The following is a 14,939-nucleotide window of genomic DNA, read 5'->3' as shown; positions in this document are numbered from 1 at the left end:
TTTTATAAAAAAATATTTTCTATACCTACCATTACCAATCCATTGTTTGGAAACAAAAACGCCCTTAATATAAGAGATTCAATTTTGCTATGATTTAGGCAACTTGGTTATCAAAACATTTATGAGTTATGAGTTTATTATACAATGATTTATGTATTTTATATTAATTTGTAGCATTTGGCTTTGATGATTTTCATATAAAAGAGCGAAACGTCCGTGAAAAGTTGAAGAATAATTCTAAAGGTCAAATCTCATTAATTCTCTCTATCAATAATAAAGAAAAAATGGTCAAGAACGATAACTTTGCTAGATTAAAAAAAATTACTTCCCTCATTTCCTGGGAAGAGGGGTTCGAGTCCCCTATGTCCCCCTTTTATACACCCCTGCGCAAATGGAATGGATTAGTGTCGAGTGCATGGGACTGACTAAGATGAATCAGCGCCACACCCAGCACTGGCGAGTGAAATTCGAAGGATCCTGGCGCCGGCTGCGCTAATACATTCGCCCCAACGCCGGCCACAGCGCATTTCAAAACGACACGCCTCGTGAGCCGAATGAAATCCCCCTCCAAAAAAAAAAGATCAGAACGGCAGAGAGGCATTCCCTCTTCTGCATGCCCAAACCACTCACTCGGACCACACACACCACTCCCTTTATCGTTCATCTCATTTTCCTGACGCGCATACTTCGCCATCCTCCGAAAAATTATTTCCCTGGGTCTCACAGCAAGGAAATATTTGGTCTAGATACAAAACGTAGATGCAATTCTTACGGGTTTTCAAAGAAAAGGGTTGACCAAACGGTCGAATCAACAATCGCCGGAGATTTTTTTTAAAATCAGGGTCCTCACGGAATCTAAAATATAAAATTCACGGTTTTTTCCAGGTTTTCAAGGTCTAAATGTCGTCAAGTTCACTCTTTGTAGATAAACCATTTTAGGCAGAAATGTTGATCACGTAACAATCACGCACGTTAACTAACTTGGATGCATTTCTTACGGGTTTTCAAAGAGAAGGGTTGACCAAACGAATCAACAATCGCCGGAGATTTATTTATTTTTTTCAAATCAGGGTCCCCACTGAATCTAAAATATAAAATTCACGGCTTTTTCCAGGTTTTCAAGGTCTAAATGTCGTCAAGTACACTGTTTGTAGATAAACCATTTTAGGCAGAAATGTTGACCACGTAACAATCACGAACGTTAACTAAAAATTTAACAAATGCAACCGACAATGCAAACGCAGCAATGAAAGTGCTATCTCTCCTGACGACACATATCGCTTGCAAAATTCAGCTCCAGCTAAAAGTTGTGAGTGGGAAAATGGAGGGAACAGAGTGCCAGGGAAGTTAAGAAGTGTCTGAATTTTCGACAGGTTTAATGAACACTTTGGTTACCAGTCTTCCGGCTTTGGTACAGGCTTTGGCAGGTCAATGTGTCATCATGGCACACGGACCAATAATTGCGCTTCGAATATACGTCTGCAGATAACTGCGTGGACAGTGTCTGCACGTGCGTACTCTAAGCGAATAACTGTTGGATTTTAACAGTTACTGTTGGATCTTCTACAGTTACTGTTGGATTTCAACAATTACTGTTGGGATTTATCAGTTACTGTTGGATTTTCAACAGTTACTGTTGAATTTTCTACAGTTACTGTTGGATCTTCCACAGTTACTGTTGGATCTTCTACAGTTACTGCTGGATTTCAACAATTACTGTTGGGATTTATCAGTTACTATTGGATTTTCTACAGTTACTGTTGAATTTTCTACAGTTACTGTTGGATCTTTCACAGCTACTGTTGGATCTTCTACAATTACTGTTGGATTCAACCGTTGTCCCAATTAACTGTTGAAATTTTCAAGTTTAAAAAAAAGTTTTTTAACAGTTTTTTCGCTAAGGGTACCCAGAATCAAAACTGGGGGGGGAAACAAGCCGTGGTCGTTCAAGTTGTAACTTTTCAGCACAGAAAAGGTTAATGAAACCAAAATTTTAAGGAAATTATGACAGCAATTTATTAGTACTGATAATTATTTACTTGAAAAAATAATGATTTTTAATTTAGTTCCATGTCTTATACTAATATTATTTTTCTTCAAAAGGAAAATTTGTTCATAAATTTTGTTTTTAACTAAATTTATTTTCGCTAGCTTTACGTTGCCCCGCCTGTCCCCCGCTGGGTACGCCCATGTACACGTGACTGAACTTAAAATATCTTCATTTTTCTTTTGATCTGACAATGGTAGTTCTAAAATGAAGTTTGAGAGATTTTTAAGGTTCTATGAAGAAATTCACGGTTTTTAAGGTTTTCACGGTGGAGTGAGAGCCCTGTTTATTTATTGAAGTTGATTCACATACAGCACTTCTGCCAATTTAAAGTGAAACAGTATCAATAGATATAAATACGAAGTTTAAAATTTATACGACAACAAAAACATTAGAGACAAGAGTACAAACACAGAATTTAAAAAAAATTCAACGCAAATATGAAAGGGGGAGAAGGCGGAGATTATTTTTTTTTGCAGTTACATGGGACATAGTAAGGTCGATGAAAGAGTCAGATGAGAGGAGGAAAGGATCGACATTATTTGGTACATAGTTACGAAGTGAGGAGAGGCGGTAGTACTGGGAACGTTTAATTAGAGAAATTCTGGGGATAGGCCAGTGGAGAAAAGAACGTAAACGAGTACATATAACGGCTAGGAATATGGACATTAACAAAGGAAGGTAATTCAGGAGAATCAATATTCGAGATGTGAACTCTTAAAATAATATTGTACCGACAACTGTACTTTGGCCAACCTTTTCATGATTTATTGCAAACAAGCAAACTTATTTAATTTTAAAATTAATAAACAATGAATATAAAGTGGTTAATAAGTATTGACAGCCCATGTACCATAAACTTAAGGCTGTTTCTGAACCTCTCACTACTTCATCAAAGTGAAATTTATTAAATACGAAAAGACACTTGAGAATGTTGTTGTGACAATGCAAAGCGTGAAGCTAAAATATATTCAGTGGAAATATTGCAATGTCTTACTTAACTAATATTAATAACTTCAACCTCATTGTACCATACACCTAACGAGGACTAATATAAGGTTTACGATGAAACTAATTTTGAGTATACCGGGACTAGCCACGGTGATAATTTTTACGGGAGTCACCCGCAACCCTGGTCAAGGCGAATGATTTTCTCCCTGTGGATTCTTTGCACAGTTACGATGAAACTATTTAATCGCAAAATTTGCATTCGCGAAGATTAAGGAGCACTCTATATCGACTCAGTACTAATGCGGATACAAATTTATAATGGCAAAAAAAATTTGTTAGCGGGATAAAAGAAGAAATGATGTCCATTATCACACTTCACTTTACCTAAAAAAGAACTTTTCCAAAAACTTGATCACACAGAAGGTAACGTATTTTCGTATCTACGTATCGCATCCATCGCCCCATGGAGGTCGTAAACCATGTGCTCAATCAGCCTTTGCTCTTCACACTTTTGCTTGGATCTTAAACCAGATTCTCAATGAAATTAATGTGAGTAAACGTGAGTTCAAAGCGACTTCCTTCCCGCAGCAAGGAAAATGCTATTTTTTTGCTATTCTAATTCAAAGTAAAATTATCAAAGCTTAAAACGACAAACTACAATCACAATTCTAATGATCGAGCCAATCTACGTATGCAGGAACAGCATTCAACTTCTGTTCCTTCAAACCTGGATTAACATCCGTTTTCCAACATTTATGCTTTACAGCGCATCAAACGACTCACTTGAAGGCTTGAATTTGTGCCTGAAGTAAATTGTACCTCTCAAAGCAATAAAACTGTTGTTCTGTTCTACTTCAAAGTCATGACTCGTGAGGTTTGTTTACCAAAAAAAATCCTCGTTTCCAAGGATAGCACCACTTGTAACATTGATTTAACGCTCGTAAGAAGTACATAAAATAACGCGCATGACGGTCGCGCAGGTACCAAAATCCAAGGCTTACATAGAAAACCCAACTTCATTGTTGTTACTAGAAATGGGGGAAGTGAGCAAAGTAAATACTTGTACATAGATTTTATTCCGCCTCTCCGAATTAAATGTACTGGAAATAAAAAATACAACATAAATAAACAACACGAAAACAAGCAATAATATTATCGTAAGCTTATCAGGCAGGTACTAATCAGATCATTACGTGATCTCGGTTTCTGCCGTTCTGACGAGAGTTTATAATTACAATGCATTTTCATAGGCCATACGCGTGGGTATTCACATTGATGCAAAATAAAAAAGCGTTGATAACCAATAAATGTTTAGAAAATGAGTAATATTTTACCCTAACCATTGTTAGGCCGCATGGCTGGGAGGTCCTTGAAAGTTCTGGAGGAAAATTTGGTTCACATTTGGGGAAAAAATGACACGATATTGACGATACGAGTTAGCGCACGTGTAGTGTGAAGACGGCAATCCTAAAGGAAAAAAAACAAGTGACAACTCGACAGCGTTCGTTCCCTCTCTCTCTCTCAGGACCCATATGCGAACGCCACCGCATTTACCTCAAGCCTTCCCATCACCTCGTCCAAACCAACGACGCGACTTTCTCACTTCTTTTTTTTTATTTAAAAAAAAATTTTCGTTTCATCTCGGGGAATGCGATTTATATCCCAGACTCCATTTGCCGATTGAGCTGCACCCGCGTTCTTCTTTTGTTTCTGGCGGCTGCACCGCGCGTCGGAAAAGTCCTTTGTGGGCGTCATACTTTTTTCTTTTCCTACCGCGGAAGAAAAAAAAAACAACTGCGAAGCGAATAAAAGAATTCATCCGAGCCGTGCGCTTCAATGGTCGACATACTGATTCCAAGAGGATTCCTTCGCCGAATGTATCGCAATACGGACACTCCGCAATTATTAATTAACGAAAAACGAATTACTCAACGCTGCATTTACTATCACCGTTGAAGATCGCGAAGGTGAGTACTTTGAAAGATAATTTACCAGAGAATGATTCGAATCAACTTTTATATGAATCGCTGTCGCGACAATATTTCTATAAAATATGTATAAAACTATTACCTGCCATCACACCTGTTCTTGATCCGTTGAGAAAAATTGACATGAAAGCCTGGACACTATTCGAGAATTCAGAATAATGAGATGACGCCAACTATCGGCCGAATTCGGAAGTACAGCTCCGAGGTACCAAGGAATTACCTTAGGAAACCACGTTAAAAATCATTGGCATTGTTGGCATATTTTCCGATTTCTCCGATTATTTTGTTATCATTAAGTTATCATAACGTCGTGAGTAATATATTTTATGCATTCCTATTAATTTAACATGCCATTTAGTTGCCATTCATTGCTACAATTGTATTTAAATTATCATTTACTGTGACGGTGGTTTGTAGGTTTAAGGCAAGGTGTAAAAGGTGACCAACGTAAAACACTTCTTTTCTACACCACCATTAATAGTGCCTTTTAATAGGACTCACGCATTTAGTGTCATTAGGCAGTGGCGCAGCGAGGGTGGGGTTTTGGGGGATAAACCCCCCCCCCCCAGAGCCCACAGAAATTTTTAAATTAAATCTATTTTACCGAATTGGATTAATATTGCATACAAAATAGTGTGAGGTTTAATAAAATATCCCTCAGAAGGCCGTAAAAATCACCGTTTTGAACCATTTATCTTAATTTTTTTCCGGCGGAAGGCCTCCGCACCTCCCGCTTACCCTGGCGGGTATGCAATACCCCAAGCACCCCAGTATTAGTTGCGCCTGAAAATCCCCCTAGCCTTAATTCCTAGCTGCGCCCCTTATCTTGGCTTCTCATCCTTTGAGTAATTGCTGTAAGCTAGTTGCGGAATTATTCTGCAATAATTGATTACTTCCTGGATATTAATTGCTATTTGTCGTTACCCCTAGATAGCGATATAACTCCTAAAAACCAAGTACAATCTTTCTTAACATTTTCTACTTTATTTTCCGCAGTGGATCGACGATTCCTCCTTTTGCAGATATGATGTCATCGCAACACCATCCTCGATACGTCGGCCATATTGGTAAGTTACGTCACAGCCGCCATCGTTTATTCGAGTCTGGAATATGTATCTCTTTTTACACCTGCAGATGTCCGTCCTTAGGCTGCATTTATTTCCGGAATGTTCGATCTACGACGCCTCATATATGTGACAAAAGTGCAAGATATTATTAATATAAATGGTATTCTACCGTTTAAGGCCGAGTAACATGGAGAATTTAGCGAATCACCCCGCTTGTGCCCATTCCTACATTGAACCTCCGTCTTCAATTCTCCGAGAGGCCTGTGCACGTTAGCATTATACTGCGCAAAGGCTTCCTCTCTGTATCCAAGTATATAGTACAGGTCACATCAAAATTAATTTCAACTCATATTCAATCTAGTTTCGTTCATAAATTGCTGGTTTCATCTGATAAATAAAGGAAGCAGAGGCTCTGAATCCTCTTAATATCTGTAGGTATCATGCATATAAATGGAAAAAGGTAGAAATGACCTAGTATGAAATGAAGGCTGTGTGTGTGTTCAGAATGTAATTTATATTCATAAGCAGACCATTAAAATAGGGAAAAAGTACCTTTGCCTTTAACGTCTTCCAGAAAGCCAGCTTGGATATTCGACGCAAAGGCCCCAGTTTCCAATAAGAACAGCAGTCACTAAGACGGCTCGCAATATGCTTAAAACGTTTAAATTTCTTTGTACATTCTTGATAATGGCAGTTTTAATGCATGAGAATTTAGACGGAGCCTATTCTCAGAAAAAGACAAAGCACTTAAAAATGCTTTTACCACGAGAAGAGTCTCGTTACACCCTAAATATTTTTCTCCGAAGAACTGAGGAACGATTTGGACTGGTGTAATAATGGCGCAACCAAAATAACGAAACGTCTTCATTCCGAAAGCATTAATTTTCACGCAATCGCAGATTTTATATTAATAATGGAATAAGACAGACAAAATCAACATCATAAGGCTGTTCAACATTAAGAAAATCGGTATAAAAATATTTAAAAATGGAGCAGTTTAATAATGATTACTATAAATGAAGTTTTTTGAAGAATATGAAACCATAAAGATGGCGGTCCAGCACCTTTCGTCCGATGACCGTGGAGTTAACACAATTTATAGCAAACTACGGAAACGTAAGCATTCTGTTAGGATCTTTTAAATTAGAATTGTAATCATTCATCAAAATTTAAGTATTCCCGCGTAAAATACAAGAAAATTTTTTTCACCTCCAGTTTTTTCTTCAAACATTTCAGCCAGAAATAATCAATGATGGAACTTGAATCGGATACTACCCAATTCAGATTTTACCATCGCTATAAGGAGCGTGGAGGCCAATTGCACATGTAGAGCACTTGGCTTCTCACCTTAGGGTCCATGGTTCAAATCACAGTAGAACCCTTCGGACATTCACAAACAAAAATCAAAGTGGGAGGTTGCCCAGGGAAAAAAGGTGGCCCCCCTACTCAAAATGCGTGAAATTCACACTCCTATGGCTCTATCTGTGATGAGCACTACCCTCACCTTTCCAAGCCACCCTTCGGGTTGAAACAACTGAGTGCGTGTGTCAACCCAGTCACGTTTAAAACAGATTATATGACACTAGCATTGGAATTGGTATTTTACATCGAAAACGACTAAAAAATGGGAAAATATTAATGGTGGAAAATCTCACTTAATCACAATATTCTTATGCCATGAATATTATCAAGGCTATTATTGATTCCGTAACAGAACTGATAATAAAGAAAATAGAAGGAAAAAGGAAGAATTATATGATTACGAGCTATCTCATGGATTATCCTCCCAGTAGATAATCACCAAGATGACATCAACAGTACCATCTACGTTTTCATTCGAATTTATTTTGTTTTCAATGGCTATCTTTCATTGGGAATTGCTGTCCACAACATAACTCCGAATATAATTAATTTAAGCCCAGTGCTAAACTATAATATCGTGTAAATGAATATAGAGTTTAATTGTATCATGGAGTTAAAGTATATAAGGAATAATGCCAAACACTAAATAAATTCAGCTTAGACGCACGATAAACAGAATTCTCATAATATTCGTCACGTAGGATGCTCCAGGTTAGACCACTGAATTTCTTCGTTAATAAATTCTCAATAATGAGAGCTTGTAAATCTATAAGAATAAACATTTAAAAATTAAATCCAAATTAAATTTTTCACAATCAACTTTCATATTGGAGGCGCCTTTATGTTCTGAATCAAATTTTTTTCCTCACCTCACGGAAGCGAAATGTTTAAGAGCGAACTGTGAATAACCTTCACGAGCAAACTACGTTGACTTTCCCATTCACGCCCATTCTCGTTCACGTTTCGCCAACCCGCTGGCTCGTCATTATGCGAGGACAATTCTTTTTCGTCCAATGCAAACATACAGCCTTTCGTCGGATGAGAGCAAGGTTCAGATCCCTCGAATGCATTCATTATTAAGGGTCCGGGTGTCAATATGGACGCCGAGACGGGTGCTTTCAAAGGAACAAAAAGCCATATTTAAATCTGGCCACTGGTGCAAGCACCGAATGAGACCTGCTTCCAGGGTTTTCGGAGCGCGTGAGTGACCGGAATACGACGTGATGCTTTATAGCTCCGCGCTACAGAGCTCCAAAGGCATGGTGACAATATCGTAGAGGATATGCATTTGGGATGGCGGTGAATATAGACAAAATATATGTAATCCGCACCTTAACACCAGTTATTTCATAATGAACTGTGGGGTTTCAATGTTTTATAACATTAATTACACTTAACTTACAGCTATAAATGACAAACCAAATAAAAGAGCAACTCAAGCAGTTTTTTTTCATCGGTAACAACGCGCTTGTGCGCCTTATGTTTCCGCCGCCATCCGATAGAAGGCGCTGTAGAAAATACTCGAGAGAGACTAATCAACGTTTGAGAAGAACTCGCAAATCGTCGACGTGAGTCGTGAGACGAATAGTGCTCATATTGAGTATTTCAGGGTTTTATGTAAAAACGTTTGAGTAGATCTTTCATTTGATGCATGATTTATAGCTGTACATTCGGTGTAATTATATTAGAAAGATTTAAATATTCCACTCTTTGTTTCCAGAATTAATATTTTTCTAGCGTTTTCGATGTTAAATATCAATTCCAATGCTAGAATCATATGGTCTTCTATAAACGTGACTCTGATGACTCACTCACTCACACAGATATTTCAGCCTGAAGGTTGGCTCGGAAACGTGAGGGTAGGGCTCATCATAGATTAAGGCATGAGCGTATGAAATTCACACATCTAGAATCGAGGTGTCCACCACGTTATTCATTTTGACATACCCAGTACTATGAGGCAAACCGTCTCAAGATGCGGTTGGGACACAAGCCATGGCGATGCGTATGAAATACATAATGTAAGAAAGAAATTTTGCAGGTTCCACTTAAAAACTTCGTCAACTACACTACTCGACGAGTTGCGATGTTGTCACATCAATCTCACACACTTGAATATTAACTCACATCCAAACGCGACGCGTAACGTGGTTAATAAAGTTTTTAAGTGGAACCAGAAAAATTTCTTCCATTCAATGTTGAACGGCTCCACCATATCTGAAACAACCATTTTTATAAACCCGAAAGAACAGAGTGTGTATTTTATGTGATGAGGATAAATTAATTTAAAGGAATTCATTTCAGATATCGCAATGCAACTTCAGTAGTCTCCAAAGTATACTACTTCTGCATCACACTTCTTCAGGCGAGTTTTCCTCCATTCGTGCGCTCCCAGGAAGTGAACAACCGACACATCCTTCACAGCAAGCCACTTCGACAGCACCCAGGGTCCCGTGTTGCCAACCATTGAGAGCGATTTTCACTTCGGGGAAGAGAAAAAAGTCTGCTGGGCCAAGATCACTGCTGTAGCGAGGCTGGGTAATCGTTAGGATGCCATTTTTGTCAGGTTTTCGGTAACCACGAAACCTGGGTGACGTCAAAGTGGATTGCAAAAAGAAGGTTGTAATATATTGGAGGGGGCACCACTGGTTCCGAGCGTTGAGCGCAGTGTGGTAGGAATGGGGGTGCTTGGGTAGGATTAACCACGCCCACTTTGACCAAAACATTGATAATCCCATAAGAATCAATACTTAGAGTCTAAGAGAAAAGAAGACTTTAACTTTCCTTCATCCTAAATATACTTTGAAATAAACAGAAAAAATGAAGCAGGCATAAAATGAAAAATATTTATAACTACGGCAATAGTCATCTGCATAGAAAAAAAATGAAGTTTAAAGAAGACAATGGTTCTTATCACATTTATGAGTAAAATTTTATCAATTCAAAACGGAAATAATTGCCTGGATAAAATATTATTGAGTTAATATCAGCGAGAAATTTGTAAGTGCTGCAAATATTTATGAATTATTCGATGCCAAATAACTCACTATCATCCAGTCACTACTTACAGCATTACATTAATGAGTGAAATTTGATCAATTCACAACGGAAGTAATTGCCTGGGTATAATTTTATCGCGTTAATAGTAGCGAGAAATTTGTAATTGCTTCCAATATTAATGGATTATTAGATGCCAAATGACTCACTAATACCCAGCTACAACTTACAATGCTACATTTTTCAGTAAAATTTGATCAATACACTATTGAGATAAATTTCTCGGTATAATATTATCGCGTTTATGTTAGCGAGAACGTTGAAGTGCTTCACATAGTTACGGATTACTAGATACCCAATAACTCACCATCATCCATCCACTACATACAGTATTACATATATCAGTAAAAATTGGATCAATTCGCTACGGAAATAATTGCCTAGGTAAAATATTATCGCGTTAATATCACCGAGAAATTTGTTAAGTGGTTCATATATTTATGGATTATTCGATGCCAAATAACTCACCCAGCCACTACTTAAAAATATGCTATCAGAAGCAATAATTCATTAATAAAGACGAAGCCGCTGAAAAGAGGCAGCAACCATGAACATCAAAGCGCAAAAAATATTGCCCATCAGGCGGAACGCGAATCAATTTTTCATGAATCCATCAACCGTGAAAACTGTGAAGCGCACGAGAACATTTTATGTAGCATCTGATGATGATTGGATGATAAAAAAAAAAACTGATTAAAATGTATGTCCTTCCAAATAGAATTTCATTCATTTTCCACACGCGTTCTGAATATTAAATTATTCACAAAGCAGAATGGTACAACAATTTGTCTTGATTTATTTCGTAAATATCCTCACGTTTATGAAGAGTTCCCATTTCTTATAATATGGAAATTAGAATTTTTAAATGTGCAGATTCCCGTTATATTCTTTCCGTGCGTGGCTCTATTGAGGAAGCCAGAGAATATAAAAAAAAGGAAAAATGAGAGATAAAGTGGACAAGGAACAGCACGAAATAGGGTACTTCCCACGTAATTTCGCGCACTGGATTAAAAAATCCTTTTGCTATCAACGGAATATCACTTTTATTCATTGAAACTCGGTAATTAAATTATAACAATACTACAAACTATAAAAATGATGAAAGGTGTCATATATTGCAGAGATTTTATTATCATACGAAAAAGTAAATACATGCTTTCCCACTGAAAACTAAACGTTGAACTACGTACTACAAAAAATTCTTTGGATTTGTTTGCTGATTAATCCCATTTGTCGATTAGAATTATATGACAGACAACAATCTCAATCATCATTACAAAATTTTCCGTTCATTAACGAAATACGTCGGCAATTTAAAACGGGGGCGAAAACGCCAATACATTTCCTGCGTGTATATTAAAGTAGCGAAATTAGCAGACATGTTTGCTCTTGAGAGCTGATCAAAAAGAATAAAAACATTCACATTTAACTTATTAAGAACACTTCCATTAGCAAAGGTGCATGGAATAGGTTCAGTCCCGAAATAGAAACCATAGAAACATCATTTTCTAGACACCATTTTCCAGCTTGGATTCATCAAAGAAGTGTCTCAATTAGGACGATGATTGGTTTTCGCTAAAGGTACTTATAAATTAATTACTAAAGAATGAAATTCACAACGTGACGTAACTTCTACGTAGTTTGCTTCATTAAAGTTCCAGGTTTCTATTCTACCATGCATTGCACCTAAAAATGGCCGCATTTTTTCTTTGCCAAGGAAGATTGTACAGGTTGAGTTCAGAAATAGATACGATAGGAAAGTCATTTTCTTCCACACCGTTCTCTATCTTAGATTCACAAGAAAAAGATGGTCTAGAACGAAAATTATTTTTCGCTCAGGCACAAGCATAAGTGCATGAACTAAAGTATTAAGAATTCAAGAACTAATTGGATAAAGTGATGCAACTTCTTCGTGCACAGCTTAATTGATTTTCATAGCACCATGTCGCGATGAATAGCAGCGAAGTAATGGGACACTTCACCAAACACAAAAAAACAGAAGATGACATTTTTAAAACTGCAAGCGCAGCGCCGAATTATAGAATCCACTTTACCCATCGAGGCGCCAGAACGCTGTTCTTCTGGAGAAGGCATATTGAATAGGTTTATTCCCGAAATAGAAACGATAGGAACGCGATTTTCCTCCAAACCCTTTTCTAACTTCGATTCTCCACATAAAAATTTGTTTTCGCTCAGGTACTAGAAGATTTTTACTTTTAATCCTAGGGATAATAAAGTTCGTTACTCTAGTCCACGAGGTAAAGGTGGAGCGCAACACTTTCATAGGCAAATGTTATTACAAGGGGATCCCGCTGACGAAGGACTGTCCCCGCCTGGAAATTTAAATCCTAAGCGGGGATCCTCCAAGGGACAATCTTCCACCCGGGCGGATTTATAAGAGAAAACGAAAAAAAAGGAAGGATTATTGCAACCTCTCCATCGGATAGGGACGTGTAACCATCATGAATATTCAAATGTGCAGGCGACCTGCGCCTTCCTCTACAGGCACAAAAGGGTGCGGAAATTAACGATCCGCACCCAGGAACGGATTGGAGGCACTACAATCCCCGAATAGCAAAGCCACTTCAAGGCCGAAGGTCTACTCGGAGAAAATGCGCTAGGGAATGTTGATGGAAGCGGCAGGAGGCAGGAGGACACACAGGAGCCCCTCAGGCATATGACCTTTCGAGCCCTGCCACGCGCAGCATAAATAACTCGAGCATAGCGTACCTACACGTTTTCATTCCGGGGAAATTTCTTCTGGATTCCAATCCGAAAAAATTTCAAATAAATTCAGGTTGGATCCAAACTACAGGCCAAAACATTGGCTCAACGAAATAATGAAATGCAAATACATTCTTAAACATGTTTTTTGTATTATAAAATTAGGTAGAGTACGTAGTCCACTAATGGAAAAAGCTAGTTTTATAATACGTATACCGTAGCGTATAGCGTATCTATACGTTTTCATTCCGGGGAAATATCTTCTGGATACCAATCCGAATTAAAAAAAAAATAAATTCAGATTGGATCAAAACTACAGACAAAAGCATTGGCTCAACGAAATAATGAAATGCAAATACATTCTTAAACATGTTTTCCATTTTTTAAAATTAGCTATTGTATGTGATTTACAAACGTATAAAGCTACTTTTACATTTGTTTTGAAAATATAATTTTCCTTGAGCTATATTTCCTGTTTCATTGATTTTGATGCATGTACTTGGAATGACTGACATCACTTTTATGAATGTTTTTATATAATTTTCCATTATTTTCGAGTGTTCCATTTTCTGAAGTTCATTTGTTCTTTGTTTTTTTTTTTGATTGTTTACTGTTTTGTGTTGAGTTGGCGCCTTTAATATAGATAGAAAAACAAGGAATTGTAGCAGAAGAAGCAATATCATGTATAAGGAATGGGAAGGGAAAAAATATTATATATAGGGGACAAAGTACAATAAAATAGTGTCCAGTGACATTGAAGTTTTTCTTTTATGTAATCGCTTTGATAAGTTAATTTAGTGGCACAATTTTTAAGTAATGCATATGACAGAATCTTGAATAGTCCCAACGGCCAAAAGGAAATTAAGAAATTATGGAATAAAATGTTCATAATTTCATTGCATTATTCGAAACATTTAGACATGCGAACAACGTATTTTTTAAAAATGTTCAGCACTAGGCATGTCATTACTCATCACGACTTTATAAAGTAACCTTTAGATGTCTGATTACTTCATAATTATGTTTCTTTCCACCTTAGCCCCCGTGCAATAATCCAGTACTCTTAAAATGTCTCTAATCCCACAATATTTCCGAAAATAAAATAAAAATATCTAATTTGTTTGATTTCTATAACTTGGAAAACGTGGAACAAAATTTTGGTTGACTCTTTAAGTACTATGCCAGTAAATTATAGCGTAAAACACTTGCCATAACGTACTGATTCAAAAAAGTACTTACTACTTTAAACTAGGTGCACCAATTTAGTTGCTACACTGGAATAAACATACATGCAAAACCAGGAAGTGAAAGGATAACACTAAGATCTAGGGAGTTTAGCAATAAATTTAAATGTGTTCGAGGGAATGCACCGCAGCATGGTAATTTTTTCTTACGGAGTAAACGCAGCCTGCGTGATCTGTCTTCTTTTTTAAAAGAACTGGCGAGGTGAGGGTTGCAACCATATTTCTCAGAGGTACTGACCCCGAAAGTCCTTTTGTCAATCCTTCTTCTTTTTCCTCCCTGACCGTCTCTCAAGGGGTGCCGGTGTGTGTTTTTGCCTCTACCCACATAAGCACATTCGCCAACAGACCCAAATCAACGGCAAAGGATAAAACCTCAAAGTAGGAGTAAACGGAACGGGCTTCCTGAGGCTAGGCTATTTCATGCTCGCGGTTGGGGAGATATATCGTAAAAAAGTACGCGCTTATCTAGGGAAATCAACAAGCTCGAATAGCATCATGT

The 14,939-nt window shown here is 37.5% G+C and overlaps 1 protein-coding gene across 4 annotated transcripts in view; it reads right to left on the bottom strand.

Moving 5' to 3' along the window:
* LOC124169663 (neogenin) overlaps positions 1–14,939 on the bottom strand; it is a 354,395-nt gene that overhangs the window by 107,079 nt on the left and 232,377 nt on the right. The gene's annotated exons all lie outside the window — the stretch shown is intronic.

This window comes from Ischnura elegans, chromosome 12 (assembly GCF_921293095.1).
Source record: "Ischnura elegans chromosome 12, ioIscEleg1.1, whole genome shotgun sequence".
NCBI classification, from domain to species: Eukaryota; Metazoa; Arthropoda; class Insecta; order Odonata; family Coenagrionidae; genus Ischnura; species Ischnura elegans.
The sequence above is the reverse complement of the archived record's forward strand: the minus strand, read 5'-3'. Positions and strand labels throughout refer to the sequence as shown.